At 41.6% G+C, this 20,190-nt stretch overlaps 1 protein-coding gene across 2 annotated transcripts in view; it reads right to left on the bottom strand.

Moving 5' to 3' along the window:
- LOC124012359 (focal adhesion kinase 1-like) overlaps positions 1-18,665 on the bottom strand; it is a 220,413-nt gene extending 201,748 nt beyond the window's left edge. For both annotated transcript variants that reach the window (XM_046325898.1, XM_046325899.1), the window contains exon 1: positions 18,475-18,665. The gene's annotated coding sequence lies outside the window, so the exon portion shown is untranslated. The remainder of the gene's footprint in view (positions 1-18,474) is intronic.
- Positions 18,666-20,190: the final 1,525 nt, after the last annotated feature.

The raw sequence follows: 20,190 nt of genomic DNA, 5'->3' as shown, positions 1-20,190 counted from the left end.
CAGCACTCGGTGAGAGGCATCAACACATCACTCGGCTGGAGGCATCAACACAGCACTCGGTGAGAGGCAACAACACAGCACCCGGCGCGGCGAGAGACAACAACACAGCACCCGGCGCGGCGAGAGACAACAACACAGCACCCGGCGCGGCGAGAGACAACAACACAGCACCCGGCTCAGCGAGAGACACAGCACATGAAACACAGACCTTATATTAAGTGTTTCTAAAATCCCCTATGGGAAAAAAATGGTGGAAAAATAATTTCCCTGTTTGACCTCCAGGTTTTATGGGTATTATGACTCATACCGTCATACTCTATTGGATCACACATTATAAATGATCAAAGTGTTGGTGGTATGGATAGGAGAGTGGATACCTCATTTTGTTGCAGTATTTTCCTCAGACATCTTCTTGCACAGACAGAAAACACACCTATGAGAGAACACGTCAGCCAATAAAACTCCAGACTCCAGACACCCACAGTCTTCAACCAGGTTTCACAATACACCCAGTCTACATGTAAACCCAGACACATTTGTCACACGACATGTTTGGGTCTTCAGGTGCTATTCATCTTTCAGTGTTCAACATATGCTGAGCCAAACCCTAAATGAAGATACTGTATGTTCAGTATTCCATCAGCAAGCAGCACTCCAACACACCATGACAGACAGGACAGCACCAATCATCCAATTACAGAAACCATTTCTTAATCCTACACAACAGTGTGCCGGGCCGGCAACGTGACTCAAATCGATGTTATTGGCTAAATAAAATAAATATATATATATATAACAGGGTTATAGATATTAACTGGGAGATTCTGACACTGGGGGTGTGTGTGAGAGAGATAGATGAAAAGAGAGACAAGAGAGAGAGAGAGCTAAAGGGGCCTCCAGTAACAGTACCATAAATTGTTGACATTAAAAGCAGGACAGTACGGCATTCAGATATGACTGAGTCTTACTGAGCTGCCTTATGTTCCCTCACACCTGCTGGAATGTCATAGACAGCAGCCGCACTGCATCGCGTACCATACGCTCTGCCACCATATGGCTTTCACCACCCCTAGCTGCCACCATATGGCTCTGCCACCATATGGCTTTCACCACCCCTAGCTGCCACCATATGGCTTTCACCACCGCTCCTAGCTGCCACCATATGGCTTTCACCGCTCCTAGCTGCCACCATATGGCTTTCACCGCTCCTAGCTGCCACCATATGGCTTTCACCGCTCCTAGCTGCCACCATATGGCTTTCACCGCTCCTAGCTGCCACCATATGGCTTTCACCGCTCCTAGCTGCCACCATATGACTTTCACCATATGACTTTCACCACCCCTAGCTGCCACCATATGACTTTTACCGCTCCTAGCTGCCACCATATGGCTTTCACCGCTCCTAGCTGCCACCATATGGCTTTCACCGCTCCTAGCTGCCACCATATGGCTTTCACCGCTCCTAGCTGCCACCATATGGCTTTTACCGCTCCTAGCTGCCACCATATGACTTTCACCATATGACTTTCACCGCCCCCAACTGCCACCATATGGCTTTCACCGCTCCTAGCTGCCACCATATGGCTTTCACCGCTCCTAGCTGCCACCATATGACTTTCACCGCCCCTAACTGCCACCATATGGCCTAACTGCCACCATATGGCTTTCACCGCTCCTAGCTGCCACCATATGGCTTTCACCATATGACTCCTAGCTGCCACCATATGGCTTTCACCTAGCTGCCACCTAGCTGCCACCAGCTATGGCTAGCTGCCACCACCGCTCCTAGCTGCCACCATATGGCTTCACCGCCCCCAACTGCCACCATACACCGCTCCTAGCTGCCACCAACTGCCACCATATGGCTTTCACCGCCCCTAGCTGCCACCATATGGCTTTCACCGCTCCTAGCTGCCACAATATGGCTTTCACCGCTCCTAGCTGCCACCATATGGCTTTCACCGCTCCTAGCTGCCACAATATGGCTTTCACCGCTCCTAGCTGCCACCATATGGCTTTCACCGCTCCTAGCTGCCACCATATGGCTTTCACCGCTCCTAGCTGCCACAATATGGCTTTCACCGCCCCTAGCTGCCACCATATGGCTTTCATCACCCCTAGATCCCACAATATGACATTCACCATATGACTTTCACCACCCCTAGATGCTCACTGCTTAGCCAACAGAATGAAATGTTTGTACAGCTCCAACTGTGGAATGGGGGGAGAAGATGCAGAGGAAATAGAAACATGCTTCCTGTGAAACAGATTTAAGTGTGATTGTGAACACGTCTAAGAAATGCACGTCGGACTATAACCAGGAGAGGATTTGTTGTCCAATTACAAACCTTTTAGAGCCATGGGGTAAAGATGGGCATTTTCCAATTCTTCCTCCTTGCTTCATGGTGGGAACCACACATGCGGAGATCATCCGTTCACCTACTCTGTATCACAAAGACACGGCGGTTGAAACCAAAAATCTCAAATTTGGACTCGCATCAAAGGACAGATTACCACTGGTCTAATGTCCATTGCTTGTATATCTTGGCCCAAACAAGTCTCTTTTTCTTATTGGTGTCCTTTAGCAGTGTTTTTTTTTGCAGCAATCGACCATGAAGGCCTGATTCAAACAGTCTCTTTTGAACAGTTGTTGTTGAGATGGGTCTATGACTTGAACTCTGTGAGATGCAGGCAAATTAGGCGAAGAGAAACGACAGTCCATCATTACTTTAAGACATGAAGGTCAGTCAATGCGGAAGGTTTAAAGTTTCTTCAAGTGCAGTCACAAGCGCTATGATGAAACTGGCTCTAATGAGGACGGCCACATAATATCAACTGGTTATATTATATCATGGAACACACTCTGTAATATCAACTGGATATATTATATCATGGAACACACTAATATCAACTGGATATATTATATCATGGAACACACTAATATCAACTGGATATATTATATCATGGAACACACTAATATCAACTGGATATATTATATCATGGAACACACTAATATCAACTGGTTATATTATATCATGGAACACAATCTGTAATATCAACTGGTTATATTATATCATGGAACACACTAATATCAACTGGTTATATTATATCATGGACCACACTAATATCAACTGGATATATTATATCATGGAACACACTAATATCAACTGGATATATTATATCATGGAACACACTAATATCAACTGGTTATATTATATCATGGGACACAATCTGTAATATCAACTGGTTATATTATATCATGGAACACACTAATATCAACTGGTTATATTATATCATGGACCACACTAATATCAACTGGTTATATTATATCATGGAACACACTAATATCAACTGGTTATATTATATCATGGAACACACTAATATCAACTGGTTATATTATATCATGGAACACACTAATATCAACTGGATATATTATATCATGGAACACAATCTTTAAAAAGGCAGTAACCTCAGCAGAGGTGCTTGCTTGTTTGAGACTAGGGCTGAGCAATGGCATAGTCTTGTTTTGTTCATTTACCAGACAATAGTCTCTTACTTCCTGAGCCCATATCACAAGCATGCCATCTATTTCATAGCAAAAAAACATGATGTAACATCACAGAATCAAACATTTTTCTAAATTTTAAAAAGTTGCCAGTATGAAGTGATGTGCGTCTGGAACAGTTATTCTCAGATTGATTATTTTAAAACGGGTCTTATTTTCAGTATAGGTCTACAGATGTTCAATTTAGTTTATTCTGCCTGTTCTTTGGACTAAATGGATGAACAATTCCTCCATATTGAACACTGCATGGTGATGAATTACAGCCAAACCATCTGGTGAGTAGACCTAGGCTTAATGGTTCTGATGAAAACACTCTCTTTGTCTTTATCAAACTATTTTTTTTGCATATTTTCAGTGTGGAACCTGTCTATGTTTAGGGGGTGGTTAGCCTAGCTAGGCCAACTAATTATACAGTGCCCTGCGAAAGTATTCGGCCCCCTTGAACTTTGCGACCTTTTGCCACATTTCAGGCTTCAAACATAAAGATATAAAACTATAAAACTATTCCTCAAGACACATTCCAGTTACGAGTGCCATAGGGGAAGGAATTCCCAGAAATAAATATTCCTCAAGACACATTCCAGTTACGAGTGCCATAGGGGAAGGAATTCCCAGAAATAAATATTCCTGAAGACACATTCCAGTAACGAGTGCCATAGGGGAAGGAATTCCCAGAAATAAATATTCCTCAAGACACATTCCAGTTACGAGTGCCATAGGGGAAGGAATTCCCAGACTGGAGAAAAAGCTGCAAAAGTTGGCTACATTTACTTAGTAGGCTACTCAAACGTTTACCAAACACACCGGTTTACACTTTATATGGCCTGCGTATGGTATAATAAACAAAAGCCTGAATGAATGCAATAACTAACTGATAACAGAATTGTCAAAAACAAATATGTCTGCGTGGCTGGTAGCCTGATGTCTGCCTTGCTGCTAACAGAACGGAATACACAACAAGTTCCTGGATATTTAAAAACTGCATTATCTGGATTTTTAAAAAAATTAAAAATCAGATCACTAATGTAATTGTTCTGAACCGCGGAAAAAATGTTTTCATTCCACCCGCCAGCTGTTTGTTTTTTTTGCAGCTCACCCATATGGCTATCTGACCTGATGCAGGGCTCTACTAGCCCAATGGGATTACATGCAGATAGACAACCTCATGCTTCAACCCATGTATTTATAGCCAATATGCTGCATCGCTTGGCTACAGGTGATATTGCTGATAGTATACCTGATAATATGGACCATGCATATAACATATATTGGTAAAATTATTTGTTACATTTTTTGAACATATTGGACCATATATATAATTATTTGTTATATATAACAAATAATTTTACCAATATGTTATATGGCTAATTTCTGCATAAACCAGAGCAAACACTGGTTTACTTCTTTACCCTCCTCCCAACCCCCTTATGTGGCCCAGTAAAATGTCAGGAAATGAGAGTCTTGCTCCTCTCTTCTGTGGGATGGGTGGATGGCACACAGTGGAATGAGGAGCGAGAGAGCGAGGGCTGGACTCTGGTGTTGTTGACCATCTCTGTGTATTTATCTCTGTTTATTTACAGTCAAGCCACTACTGTTTCCGATGGGAGGGCTCTATTGAGTTTCAGGATATGGGATAGCAGGCTAGGAAGTGCAACAGTGTATGTATCCTTGTTTTAACACTCACGTCAAATCTCCAAACTGCATAGAATAGCAGTAGGTTAGAACCTGTGGAGTGGAGGAAATGCTGGTCTATTAAGACAGAGTGTGTCAAGGCGAGCAATTATTTTTCTACGGGTCAAAAGAGACCTACAGTGTACTAGAGATACCTACAGTGTACTACAGATCTACAGTATACTAGAGCCCTACAGTATACTAGAGATACCTACAGTGTACTAGAGACCTACAGTATACTACCGAGACCTACAGTGTACTACAGATATCTACAGTGTACTACAGACACCTACAGTATACTAGAGATACCTACAGTGTACTAGAGATACCTACAGTGTACTAGAGACCTACAGTATACTAGAGACCTACAGTATACTACCGAGACCTACAGTGTACTACAGATATCTACAGTGTACTACAGACACCTACAGTATACTACAGAGACCTACAGTATACCACAGAGACCTACAGTATACCACAGAGACCTACAGTATACCACAGAGACCTACAGTATACCACAGAGACCTACAGTATACCACAGAGACCAAGAGTAAACTACTGAGACCTACAGTATACTAGAGACCTACAGTAAACTACAGAGACCAAGAGTATACTACAGAGACCTACAGTAAACCACAGAGACCTACAGTATACCACAGAGACCAAGAGTAAACTACTGAGACCTACAGTAAACCACAGAGACCTACAGTATACTAGAGACCTACATTATACCACAGAGACCAAGAGTATACTACTGAGACCTACAGTAAACCACAGAGACCTACAGTATACCACAGAGACCAAGAGTATACTACTGAGACCTACAGTATACTAGAGACCTACAGTATACTAGAGACCTACATTATACCACAGAGACCAAGAGTATACTACTGAGACCTACAGTAAACCACAGAGACCTACAGTATACCACAGAGACCAAGAGTATACTACTGAGACCTACAGTAAACCACAGAGACCTACAGTATACTAGAGACCTACAGTATACCACAGAGACCAAGAGTATACTACTGAGACCTACAGTATACTAGAGACCTACATTATACCACAGAGACCAAGAGTATACTACAGAGACCTACAGTATACTAGAGACCTACAGTATACCACAGAGACCTACAGTATACCACAGAGACCTACAGTATACCACAGAGACCTACAGTATACCACAGAGACCTACAGTATACCACAGAGACCTACAGTATACCACAGAGACCAAGAGTATACTACAGAGACCTACAGTATACTAGAGACCTACAGTAAACTACAGAGACCTACAGTATACCACAGAGACCTACAGTATACTACAGAGACCTACAGTATACTAGAGACCAAGAGTATACTACAGAGACCAAGAGTATACTACAGAGACCAAGAGTATACTACAGAGACCTACAGTATACTAGAGACCTACAGTAAACTACAGAGACCTACTGTATACCACAGAGACCTACAGTATACCACAGAGACATACATGATACTACAGAGACCTACAGTATACTACAGAGACCTACAGTATACTACAGAGACCTACAGTATACTAGAGACCTACAGTATACCACAGAGACATACATGATACTACAGGATACTACAGAGACCTACAGTATACTACAGAGACCTACAGTATACTACAGAGACCTACAGTATACTACAGAGACCTACAGTATACTACAGAGACCTACAGTATACCACAGAGACCTACAGTATACCACAGAGACCAAGAGTATACTACAGTATACCACAGGGACCTACAGTATACCACAGACCTACAGTATATTGCGGAGACCTACAGTATACTACAGAGACCTACAGAAATACTACAGACCTACAGAAATACTACAGAGACATACAGTATACGACAGAGACCTACAGTATACTAGAGACCAACAGTATACTAGAGACCTACAGTATACCACAGAGACATACATGATACTACAGGATACTACAGAGACCTACAGTATACTACAGAGACCTACAGTATACTACAGAGACCTACAGTATACTAGAGACCTACAGTATACTAGAGACCTACAGTATACTAGAGACCTACAGTATACTAGAGACCTACAGTATACTAGAGACCTACAGTATACTAGAGACCAACAGTATACTACATAGAGTGACAGTATACTACAAAGACTGACAGTATACTACAGAGATCTACAGTATACTAGAGACCTACAGTATACTAGAGACCTACAGTATACTAGAGACCTACAGTATACCACAGAGACATACATGATACTACAGGATACTACAGAGACCTACAGTATACTACAGAGACCTACAGTATACTACAGAGACCTACAGTATACTAGAGACCTACAGTATACTAGAGACCTACAGTATACTAGAGACCTACAGTATACTAGAGACCTACAGTATATCACAAAGACTGACAGTATAATACAGACACCTACAGTATACTAGAGACCTACAGTATATCACAAAGACTGACAGTATACTACAGAGATCTACAGTATACTAGAGACCTACAGTATACTACAAAGACCTACAGAAATACTACAGACCTACAGAAATACTACAGAGACATACAGTATACTAGAGACCTACAGTATACTAGAGACCTACAGTATACTAGAGACCTACAGTATACTAGAGACCTACAGTATACTACAGAGACTGACAGTATACCACAGACACCTACAGTATACTAGAGACCTACAGTATACTAGAGACCTACAGTATACTAGAGACCTACAGTATACTAGAGACCTACAGTATACTAGAGACCTACAGTATATCACAAAGACTGACAGTATACTACAGAGATCTACAGTATACTAGAGACCTACAGTATACCACAAAGACTGACAGTATACCACAGACACCTACAGTATACTAGAGACCTACAGTATATCACAAAGACTGACAGTATAATACAGACACCTACAGTATACTAGAGACCTACAGTATATCACAAAGACTGACAGTATACTACAGAGATCTACAGTATACTAGAGACCTACAGTATACCACAAAGACTGACAGTATACTAAAGAGACCTACAGTATACTACAGTACAACTGTAGGAAAACTATTAGAAGTCATTGGTGTTTGTCGACCACAACATTCTGCACATACTTCTCCAACCAACCTGGACAAATGTCAGGAATAGTTGGGCAGACAGAGGGAGTGTGTTGACCCCATATTGTATTGCTGTTCAAAGCACAGCCTGGAAAATATATCTGGACCTAGAGTAGAGACCCAGGGATGTGGCTGGCACAGTTACCGTATAACTATGTAACCGACGTTTAAGGATGAGGTCCGTCATGATAAAATAACCGGCATAACCGTTTTTTTTGTGTAGCGAACAGTTAACTGACGACGGGAAGGCCGTGCGGTTCGTGCGGTTGAGTCTGTTTCCGTAGTAACATGGAGTCTTTACAACGTGATGAAAAGTTGTTTCTCCTTGCTGAAACAAGCAAGTTGTTGTAGAAAACAAGTCTTTGATTTTCTAGGCAACACCCCCTCCCTACAGCAACAGCACATGAAGTCAGGAGTAGTGCTGTTATGGTGACTGTATTACTGGCGGTCACAAGTCATGACTGCAGTCAAAATCCACATGACCGTGTAGTCACGGTAACTAGGCTTATCCAAAACTGCACTTTGATGCTGCTGACGGCCTGGTACTCAGCACTATTGTCAATGCAAATGTTAGCGATGAGCTCATGTTGCGCAACATTTCTATAGGATATGCAACTGTGTGAGAAAACAAGAGTTTTGATGGCCTCTATTAAAAAGAGGATCCCATCATCTTCCTATAGGCTAGGCCTACTATATTTATTTCTCAACTTTCCTAATATTCAGCACATTGCTTCAATTTACAACAGGAGTATAGCCTACCTGTCAGAAAATGAAACATTCGCTATGGACGATTAATTAAGGCCGATTTCAAGTTTTCATAACAATCTGTAATCAGCCTTTTTGGACACCGATTATGGCTGATTAAATTGCAATCCACGAGGAAACTGCGTGGCAGGCTGAACACTTGTTATGTGAGTGCAGTGTCAAAAGGACCTTGTGCCTGCAAGGAGCAAAGGTATGTTGCTAGCTAGCATTAAACTTATCTTATAAAAAAACAATCAATCTTCACATAATTACTAGTTAACCTAGTTCTATCATCAACCATGTGTAGTGAACTAGCTTGTCCTGCGTTGCATATAATCAATGCGGTGCCTGTTAATTTATCATTGAATCACAGCCTACTTCAACTTCGCGGGTGATGATTTAACAAAAGCGCATTCGCGAAAAAAGCCCATTCGTTGCACAAATGTACCTAACCATGAACATCAATGCCTTTCTTAAGATCAATACACAGAAGTATATATTTTTAAACCTGCATATTTAGTTTTTAAGAAATGCATGTTAGCAGGCAATATTAACTAGGGAAATGGTGTGACTTCTCTTGCGTTCAGTGCCAGCAGAGTCAGGGTATATGCAACAGTTTAGGCCGCCTGGCTCGTGGTGAACTGTGTTTCTTCCTAGCAAAGACCGTAATTAATTTGCCAGAATTTTACATAATTATGACATAACATTGAAGGTTGTGCAATGTAACAGGAATATTTAGACTTATGGATGCCACCCATTAGATAAAATCCGGAATGGTTCCGTATTTCACTGAAAGAATAAACGTTTTGTTTTATAGAAAAGTTTGTTTCCGGATTTGACCATATTAATGACCAAAGGCTTGTATTTCTGTGTTTATTATATTATAATGAAGTCTATGATTTGATATTTGATAGACCAGTCTGACTGAGCGGTGGTTGGCACCAGCAGGCTCGTAAGCATTCATTCAAACAGCACTTTAATGCGTTTGCCAGCAGCTCTAAGCAATGCTTGAAGCACAGCGCTGTTTATGACTTCAAACCTATCAACTCCTGAGATTAGGCTGGCAATACTAAAGTGCCTATAAGAACATCCAATAGTCAAAGGTATTAGAAATACAAATGGTATAGAGAGAAATAGTCGACGCGTCATAATTCCTATAATAACTACAACTTAAACATTTTAACTGAGAATATTGAAGAACTGGGAATATTGAAGAACTGGGAATATTGAACCACCAGCTTTCATATGTTCTCAAGGTCTGAGCAAGGAACTTAAACATTAGCTTTTTTACATGGCACATACTGCACTTTTACTTTCTTCTCCAACACTGTTTTTGCATTATTTAAACCAAATGTAACATTATTTGAGACAAAATAGATTTTTTAAATATTATACTATATTAAGTTAAAATAAATGTGTTCATTGTTCATTCAGTATTTTTGTAATTGTCATTATTAAAAATATATATAAAAATCGTCCGATTAATCGGCATCAGCTTTTTTTGGTCCTCCAATTATCGGTATCAGTATCTGCGTTGAAAAAAAATCATAAATCGGTCGACCTAAAGTCCATTCTAAATCAAAACTAATTTCACACATATATTATTTAATTAATGTAAAGGGGGGGCTCACAGGGGGCTCCCGAGTGGTGCAGCGGACTAAGGCACTGCATCTCAGTGCAAGAGGTGTCACTACAGTCCCTGGTTCAAATCCAGGCTGCATCACATCCGGCCATGATCGGGAGTCCCATAGGGCGGCGCACAATTGACCCAGCATCGTCTGGGTTTGGCCGGAGGTAGGCCGTCATTGTAAATAATAATTTGTTCTTAAATGACTTGCCTAGTTAAATAGAGTTAAATAAATAAAATAAAAATGTAATCAAGAATAGTCTGATGGCTGACAATATTTTTATTATTATTTTCTTTTCAAATCACAGTCGCACACCTCATGTAGCATAGGCCTATATCTTTTGATAAGGTTTGTATCACAACTAAAGTGGCCAAATCATTCCTTAATTTTAAGCACATTAATCCACTTTACAAGGGGTATAGAGCCTAACTGGCATACATAAGCAGCGTGTGATTTTCATGTTTGTGGAAAATCATTTTCACCATAAAAATTCACCTTTATACTAAAGCATTACATGCATAATTGCATTTGCAGTCACTTTTGAGAACCGTATATTCCCGCTAATTGATTGCATTTTGGAACATTCGTTCTATTAGGTCGACTGCAGTGTGTACAGTTCTGCGCTTACACTGTGAAGAAATAGCCTAATAGTTTATCAACATTAAGCTAAACGTTCTGATCTGTTGCATCAGCCTCATTGATTTAAAAAATGTTTTTGTTGATGCTAGTGGTTGTATTCATATGAGATCCATCACATCCCACAACGGTCCCAGAGTATGTTTGGAATATTCCTTTCTCGCCCAGAAGGACAACTTGATCAATAGAATAGATTAGCTTTTGTATAGTAGATCTTCAATATGCGCCTCGGAATTCAATAAGAAGGAAGCAGTTGCATACCCGATGTGTCGGTCTTCACTTGTAGCCTAATTCAGAGCTGAGATGCCTGTGAGAAGGACCCGGTCACATGACGGGTATTGGCTAATAAGAATTGAGATATCTGAGAGAGCCATGTGAGTGAGAGCTGCTTCTGAGCACGGCAATTGGCAACCGAGAGAAGGGAATTAAAATGATTATATTCAGCCCAAGGGCACAATGGCCACAAGGCATGGATTTTTTTAGAGGGCATTAATGCCACACAAGGGGAATGCCACCGGGGAAATTCGAGGTATTATCAAGTGCTTGTCATATTGTGAATGAGAGACTGATGAAGTGTGTACAGGCTGCACAAGAAACAGAGCACCGCTCATGCCTTTCAACTTTTTTAAAAACCAGTCGCATCATGCAGCCTTAGATTGCATTTAAAAAATCTAAACATATAACCCAACGTTTGTAGAACAACTAACTAGTTGCATAACTAACTCTAAATTAAGCATGTAGGAGGAACTGTTTCTTTGTTAACTACTCAACACAGAATAGACGCACTCCCTCTGTAATCATTTGCAGAAAATATCCTTTCTATTTTATTCAGCTATGTTCAATTGTATTCTTAATACTATAAAATAATGCTACGGAATTCTAAGCAAATCTCGTCTGCTAAATGAACTTTTGTAGCCCACAGCCATATGTCATAGTCAGATCAGGACCTAACATAACGACAACTCAGAGTATACTATTCTGTTATTCTGAAATAGACTACATTTTCTTAATATCATGTTTCTTTATATATATATAATATCATGACCAGTCTAAAATAAATAATGGATTTATTTATTGTGAGGGTGTTGGCTATATTACATGGATTTATTAGACTTTTTAAAATGTAGATGTTCTAAAGGTCTGCATTAGTAGGTTGTAGGCTATGCATGAACGCCAGGAGATGATAAATGTGTTTATGTTAATTAACGGTCAATACCATGAGAATGGGAGTTTTTGCTTAACAATCACCGACTGACAAAGTACCATGATCGTCAAAGCCCTACCCAGGGATACACTCTCCACTGATCCAGACAGCATGACAGTCAGACTCACCCTGATCCAGACAGACAACATGAGTGAGACTCACCCCTGATTCAGACAGACAAGCAGCAAGACAGTGAGACTCACCCCTAATCCAGACAGACAGAGAGCATGACAGTGAGACTCACCCCTAATCCAGACAGACAGACAGCAAGACATTCAGACTCACCCCTAAACCAGGCAGAAAGGCAGCATGACAGTGAGACTCACCCCCAAACCTGTCAGAAAGGCAGTGAGACTCACCCCTGATCCACAGACAGACAGCACGACAGTCAGACTCACCCCTAAACCAGGCAGAAAGGCAGCATGAGTCAGACTCACCCCTGATCCACAGACAGACAGCAAGACAGTCAGACTCACCCCTAAACCAGGCAGAAAGGCAGCATGAGTCAGACTCACCCCTGATCCACAGACAGACAGCACGACAGTCAGACTCACCCCTAAACCAGGCAGAAAGGCAGCATGAGTCAGACTCACCCCTGATCCACAGACAGACAGCAAGACAGTCAGACTCACCCCTAAACCAGGCAGAAAGGCAGCATGAGTCAGACTCACCCCTGGTCCACAGACAGACATGCAGCATGACAGTGAGGCTGGGGCTGGGTGGTCCTTGCCTTCCAGTGAAACAGAAGTTCTGAGAAGCCAGCCAGGCAGCTAGCTAAAGATAGACTCTGATTCCAGACACATACAGTACAGGTCTCAAGTATCCTCTGGGTTTCTGACTGACCACCTGAGCCTTCTTGTATGGCCTTTCACTGTCTCAAATAGCCGATACACTGACTATGGGTGAGCTGTACTATACAGTCCCCTACTAGGCTAAGTAATGACTATTGTCTTTCCACTACAGCCGGAAGACACTTTGCAATGGTCGACCATGTTAAAAAAAAGAGATGTGCCTATATACTATAAGCTTTCTCTGGTGGTGCCTCCTGTAAATGTAAAAAACAGATCTGACTGCCTACTGTAACTTGTTTTCTATTTACCTTCAGAGGGAGTTGACCTACAGGGTGTGTGCTGCATTTGTGACCACTAAAAAAAAGCAAGGAGAAATGCTAGCGGGGGTATATCTCTCCTCACCAGTTACCCAGGCTACTCTGTGGTCCCTGAGGCGCTCTGCTTAGATCCCAATCCCCTGGATGGAAGAGAATAGCTGGCAGTCTGTTTGTTTTCCTCTTCCGGTCCTTCATCCTGCCTGCGAAGGCCACTGCAGTCCGGGCTGGGGGAGTGTTCACTGGCGCAGTGGTTCCCAACTCCAGTCCCCTGGTACCTCCAACGGCACATATTTCTGTTGTGTCCCTGGACAAGCACACCACAGCTAAATATTTTGCAACGGGAAACAAAACATCTGTGATCTTATTATACAATTTCAGTTATTATTTCCCTGTTAAACTAGTACCTCCGTGTTAAAAAACCGAACATCTTTCTCCCGACTGAACATGACCAACCTCCACAGCCCTCCACTCCCAGTCCCCATAAGGCTATGGTCATAGTAGTGCTGTCACGTTCTGACCTTTATTTCCTTTGTTTTGTCATTATTTAGTATGGTCAGGCTGTGAGTTGGGGTGGGCAGTCTATGTTTGATTTTCTATGATTTGGGGATTTCTATGTTTCGGCCTAGTATGGTTCTCAATCAGAGGCAGGTGTCATTAGTTGTCTCTGATTGAGAATCATACTTAGGTAGCCTGGGTTGCACTGTTTGTTTGTGGGTGACTGTCTATGTTGATTGCTTGTTTCAGCACAGTTCTCATTAGCTTCACGGTTGTTATTTCGGTTATTGTTTTTGTATAGTGTTTCAGTGTTCAGTGTTTTCTTTATAAAAATTAATGATGAACACATACCACGCCGCATTTTGGTCCTCCGATCCATCTCGCCTCTCCTCTTCAGATGAAGAGGAGGACGACCGTGACAAGTGCCCTGTGTAAGGAATAGGGTTCCATTTGGGACAGCCAGAGAGAGAACACTGGGACCTTTAGCTTGAGGCCTAACATTGTCAGCCATAGAGTGTAGGGTAGTGTAGACGACTGTAGTAGTTGGGTTGACTTTAGGTCCCCTACCTACATTTGCTGCATTTTTAGCCCCTTTCAAAATAACCCAGTCATGGAAAAGGACCTGGAGGTAGTTAGGTTTGTCTATGTTCATCGACGTAGATTAAATGTGTACAGGATTAACATTACTGTATTAATCGAAACCAGGGGTGGGCAACTCCAGTCCTTTGTGGGCCTGATTGGTGTCACAATTTTGCCCAGGGAACACACATGACTCCAATAACAAACTAATCATGATCTTCAGTTTAGAATGCGATTCGTTTAAACCAGCTGTGTTTGCTAGGGATGGGGGGAATGTGACACCACTCCGAGGACTGGAGTTGCCCATCCCTGATCTAAACCACAACATAATGCCTAACAGAGAAGTTCAGATCAGAGACATGTGGAACCATTTTTATTTAAAAAATATTTAGACAATGATTTGAATGGAAAGAGGCGTACCAACATCCCCACAATGCTTAGAAACACACCACAGGACCACACACATAAATCAGACATATTTCTAAGTAATGTAACATTCTCCTCGCCACCAGCGAAAGGTGATGCTTTGACTTAAGGTCATATCGTATTAGTAGCATGACTGTGTGTGTTAAATGCATTATGAATGGCTGAACAACACCTGATCTCCCAGACACTGCAGACGACAATGCCTATGTCCAAAATAGCACCCTTTTCCCTACATACTATCCTAATTCTGACCAGAGCCTTATGGGTCCTGGTCAAAAGTAGTCCACTACATAGGGAATATTCTGCCATTAAGGACGCAAGTCTAGGTCTGAATTTAACAGTACGCCCCTGTCTACGCCCCTGTCTACGCCCCAATAGTTGCGTGTGACGTCATCAACTGTGCAGTCAGGCACCAGATTATAGGTATAGCGATGTAAAATACCTATCCAGGCTTTGTAAGAGCTGGCATGCTTCAGCAATGTCTGTCTAGGGTTGCAAAATTCAGTGAACTTTCAATAAATGACCTGGTTTTCCAGAAATCCTGGTTGGAAGATTCCGGATTTCCTGCTTATTCCCTCCTGATTATGAAATGGGATTTCGGGAATACAGAGGAATTTATTGAAAGTTCCCAGAATTTTGCACCCAGAAGTCTTGGCAGAGGAACATACCCATTAACTTAAAAAGACAGTTCAGTGAGCGCCAACATAGCAATCAGAGGCATCCTTGACATTAGTAATTCAACATTATACTGCTAGGCTATCCCAGGGAACACTGCAGTTATAATAGAGGGCGATCACACACACACTTACATAGAGACTGAAAACAGTTGATGTTGTTTTCAATCAACTCAGATATGTCCATCCATCCTCACAGAGAGAGTTCAAAGAGTTATGAGTGCACACCATTATGAAGCACAACACACGCTGTAATCTGAGGGAACCTGGAGTCAATTCAACTGGGAGGGAACTGCAACATGATGCTGGTTGTGAAACCATGCTGCCTGTCGTCCAGTGTAAGTAATACACCAGATTAAGCTGTCATTTAAACTTCTGACCCCCAACATTTATTATTATAAAATTTTAAATGTGTTTGAAATGGGCACACACACTCTGTAATTATGGTTTATGGATCTGAGGCTGGAACTCCAACGTGTCTATTATACATGCCAACAGCAGAGCAGACCTACCCCCTAATACCTTTGTTTGAGAAACATGTTCTTTATCACCACCACACTGAGATCATCAGGTCAAAAAGCAACAACAAATCACATAATAGCCACAGCTGCATCACAGCACATCAACTCCTCTCTCTCTTCACAAGCTCTCTCTCACACACACACTATGAAACTGCTGCCTCTGAGTAGAGGAAAAAGGCGTTTTCCTCCAGAATCCTGAGGGACGGTGTGTGTGTGTGTGTGTGTGTGTGTGTGTGTGTGTGTGTGTGTGTGTGTGTGTGTGTGTGTGTGTGTGTGTGTGTGTGTGTGTGTGTGTGTGTGTGTGTGTGTGTGTGTGTGTGTGTGTGTGTGTGTGTGTGTGTGTGTGTGGCAGCCAAGCTAGGCTACATCCTGGCCAATCTAAAGCAGAATGCAGCAGTACAACTGGAGAACATTGTTGCATTGTCCTTCCTGTCACAGCTGCTGCTTTAGACACAGCTCCTCTTCCTCTGTAGCTAAAACAACACTAGGCAGCTCCTCTTCCTCTGTAGCTAAAACAACACTAGGCAGCTCCTCTTCCTCTGTAGCTAAAACAACACTAGGCAGCTCCTCTTCCTCTGTAGCTAAAACAACACTAGGCAGCTCCTCTTCCTCTGTAGCTAAAACAACACTAGGCAGCTCCTCTTCCTCTAAAACAACAGTAGGCAGAATAAGTTGGGAGGATGTAGAATAGAGCCTGTGAATAGAACTTGCCTGAGATGGCTATAAGCAAGGTTAGGCCTAGGCCGACTCAGTGGAAAATGTAACATGCTCACACACTCACACACGGACGGACGGACGGACAGACAGACAGACAGAGGCCTCTGGGAGTCTTATCAATTAATTAAATTAATCAAGCAATTTATGACTCCAATCAATGCCTTTATGTTTCATTTAATTCCCCTTACCACTGCCAGCCCATTAGATTACAAACTGTCAAGTGTTTGTGTCATCATTAAGAAGTCTGTCTAAATCTGCCTTCCTGGCTCTGAAAGTGTACTTTAAAAGTGGTGGATCTGGGCCTGTATTTTAGTGTCTCAGAGTGAGAGTTCTGATCTAGGATCTGTATTGCCTTTTAGATAATAATATTGCAGGTTATTATGGACAGGGAGAACCTGATCAGCACTCCTACTCTGAGACACTTGGTAAATACAGGCCCTAAGTGCAACACTGTCCCACCTTCTCAAGCAGACAAGTAGATATTTGGAATGTCCTTGAAAAACATTGGGAATGGTTACTCAACAACATGAACACAATATTATGGAGGACCAAGGTCTGGTCATATTGCCTTTCAACAACTTCAGATATTGAGTCATACATGTATAAATTAAAAGCTGTAACTTGGACAATATGTGATTACACTGTATCTTTACCCTCAGAACTTGTTCTCAACTGGCCTATCTGGTTAAATAAAGGTGAAATAAAAAAATCAAAGAACTCACTGGTCCTAAAAATACAGGACTTCAGTGTAATTTAATTTCCAGAGCCTCGGGTTTACAGTAGTATAAACAGTAACAACAACAACAAGAAATGCCACGCCAATATCCAAATGTAATACGCTTCACAAGGGTGTAATTAACAATCCAAATCTCCAGGAAACGTCCATAAGCTTGGTTACCTAGCTACAACATACAAACGATATATTTCAGAAAGGTATAACCTGAATACACAGACAATCATGGAATACAAAATAGACATAAACTACGGGAATTTACGAATTAAGACTTTATGAGCATATTGGGGGACATTGTTTCTATATATACACACACAACAATTTGTGGAGATTCCGATTAACATACTTTCCTAAAGATTTAATGAATGACGACCAGAATATCATGTGTAAATTGAATGGGCTACATGTGTGATATGCTTTCGTTATAGCGATGATGTATCAATTGATAGACAACACAATGATTGAGAACGACATATTATCTAGACATCTTCAACAGAAAGATAGGTGATAAGGAAAACAACTTGTAATTTTATGGGAGGAAACGTCAATGTGTAGTGTAGGCAATGCAGACGCTCCATCACACACACTTCGCCTGGAAGTCGCCTACATTATACATCAGGATATAACATAAGAAACATAACCGTACTCACTTTGGCCTATCCAATTAGTGTGCCGGACAATTCACTTTCGTTTACCGGTGTAACTCCTCGTTTATATGAGTTTTAAATCCTTCAAAAAACTGAAGTTGCTTAGTGGTTCGTGCGTTCTCCTTTCTCTGCCCACCACTCCAGTCTCGCCTACTACGCCTAGTTCTGTACTTCCCATCCTGAGCAGAGCATTCCAATATGGCTGACACGCTGAAACAAGGTCAGTGCTATCCGGGATCCTTGGGACGTGCTCACCCTAAACCCTAAGCTTAACTCATACCCGTAGCCTAACCTTAATCATAACCCTTATATAACCTTGACCATTTTAAACGTCAACTTCAATGGGGTAGGAAGGTCTCAAGGATTTCAGAGAGCACAGGCCCAGGTTCAACTGGCCCACAGTTGAAGCAACTACACTCCCAACTACACAAACTGTAGCAGCCAATGCCCCACACACTCAGACGACATTCATACTGATAAACCTCAAGTATCTCTTTGAAACATTATTATACCTCAAATGTTTCGTGTTTCAAGTCAAGGTGATACATTGTGTGGTGCCCATATGCACTAATTGTGTGACATGTGACATCAAAGGCTACAATGTAAGGTTCTAAAACTTCAAAAAGATGTAAGGTTCTAAATGTAAATGTAAAACTTCAAAAAGAGTGCACCTGAAATCACTGTGTAGTCTATGATGTGAATTTCTTTCAGACAATATTGCAAATGACCTTCTGCACCGTGAGCTAATAATGTAATAATAATCTTATGTACTGTACGATTTTAAACATAGCTGTGTGTGTGACATTAAAACATCTCTTGATGTTACTTAATTGTATTTTTATGGGTCAGTTTTATTATGTTCATATTTAATTATGTCATTTGTGAGGTTGTGTGTATTTATAGTCAGTGCATTCGGAAATCTACACACAATACCCCATAATAACAAAGCGAAAACAGGTTTTTAGACATTTTTGCAAGTGTATGAAAAATAATCAACAGAAATACCTTATTTACATAAGTATTCAGACCCTTTGCTATGAGACTCGAAATTGAGCTCAGGTGCATCCTGTTTCCATTGATCATCCTTGAGATTTTCTACAAATTGATTGGAGTCCACCTGTGGTAAATTCAATTGATTGGGCATAATACCTGGCACCATCCCTACGGTGAAGCACGGGGGTGGCAGCATCATGCTGTGGGGATTTTTTTCAGCGGCAGGGACTGGAACACTAGTCAGGATTGAGGGAATTATGAACGGAGCAAAGTACAGAGAGATCCTTGATGACAACCTGCTCCGGACCTCAGACTGGGGTGAAGATTCACCTTCCAAAAGGACAACAACCCTAAGCACACAGCCAAAACACCACAGGAGTGGCTTCGGGACAAGTCTCTGAAGGTCCTTGAGTAGCCCAGCCAGAGCCCGGACTTGAACCCATTTGATAATCTCTGGAGAGACCTGAAAATAGCTGTGAAGTGACGCTCCCCATCCAACCTGACAGAGCTTGAAAGGATCTGCAGAGAATAATGGGAAACTCCTCAAATACAGGTGTGCCGAGCTTGTAGCGTCATACCCAAGAAGACTCAAGGCTGTAATCGCTGTCAAAGGTGCTTCAACAAAGTACTGAGTAAAGGGTCTGAATATTATGTAAATGTGATATTTCAGTTTTATTTGAAATACATTTTTTAAATGAATTAACCTGTTTTTGCTTGGTCATTATG

This window comes from Oncorhynchus gorbuscha, linkage group LG24, assembly GCF_021184085.1.
Source record: "Oncorhynchus gorbuscha isolate QuinsamMale2020 ecotype Even-year linkage group LG24, OgorEven_v1.0, whole genome shotgun sequence".
NCBI lineage: Eukaryota > Metazoa > Chordata > Actinopteri > Salmoniformes > Salmonidae > Oncorhynchus > Oncorhynchus gorbuscha.
This window is presented reverse-complemented; position numbering and strand designations above follow the sequence as displayed.